Source organism: Apium graveolens, unplaced genomic scaffold (assembly GCF_009905375.1).
Source record: "Apium graveolens cultivar Ventura unplaced genomic scaffold, ASM990537v1 ctg6251, whole genome shotgun sequence".
Classification (NCBI taxonomy): domain Eukaryota; kingdom Viridiplantae; phylum Streptophyta; class Magnoliopsida; order Apiales; family Apiaceae; genus Apium; species Apium graveolens.
In genome coordinates this window covers 30,220-30,728 of record NW_027419321.1, presented here as the reverse complement: position 1 = coordinate 30,728, position 509 = coordinate 30,220, and the positions used below count along the sequence as shown (strand labels likewise).

Here is a 509-nt window from a genome sequence, read left to right as displayed (position 1 = left end):
ATGCCATGGTTTGGGCACTTCCTTAACATCTCCTTATATCGATCCCAAGCCTCACACAAAGATTCTCCATTTTGCTGAGCAAAATGAGTAAGAACATTCCTGATTGCAGCAGTCTTCGCCATAGGGAAGAATTTAGTGAGAAACTTTTGCGCAAGATCCTCCCAAGTGGTGATAGACCCTGCTGGTAGAGAGTGTAACCAGCACTTAACTTTGTCCCTTTGAGAGAATGGGAAGATGCGTAGCTTGATAGCATCTTCAGTCACATCATTAAACTTGAAGGTTTTGCAGATTTCGATGAAATCCCTGATGTGCATGTCGGGGTCTTCAGTAGGAGAACTCCCAAACTGAACTGAGTTCTGTATCATCTGAATCGTGCTTGACTTGATCTCAAAAGTGTTAGCCCTGATGGCTGGTCTGATGATGCTTGATTGAATGTCATTAATCTTAGGCTGGGAATAGTCCATCAAAGCCTTCAGATTTTCTGCTTGATACCCATCTCTACTAAAGCT

The 509-nt window shown here is 43.0% G+C and overlaps 1 non-coding gene across 1 annotated transcript; it reads left to right on the top strand.

The window, feature by feature from the left end:
• On the top strand, positions 1-107 carry LOC141703112 (small nucleolar RNA R71). Its single transcript, XR_012567366.1, has one exon. It is a non-coding gene; the product is annotated as a small nucleolar RNA R71 (small nucleolar RNA).
• Positions 108-509: the final 402 nt, after the last annotated feature.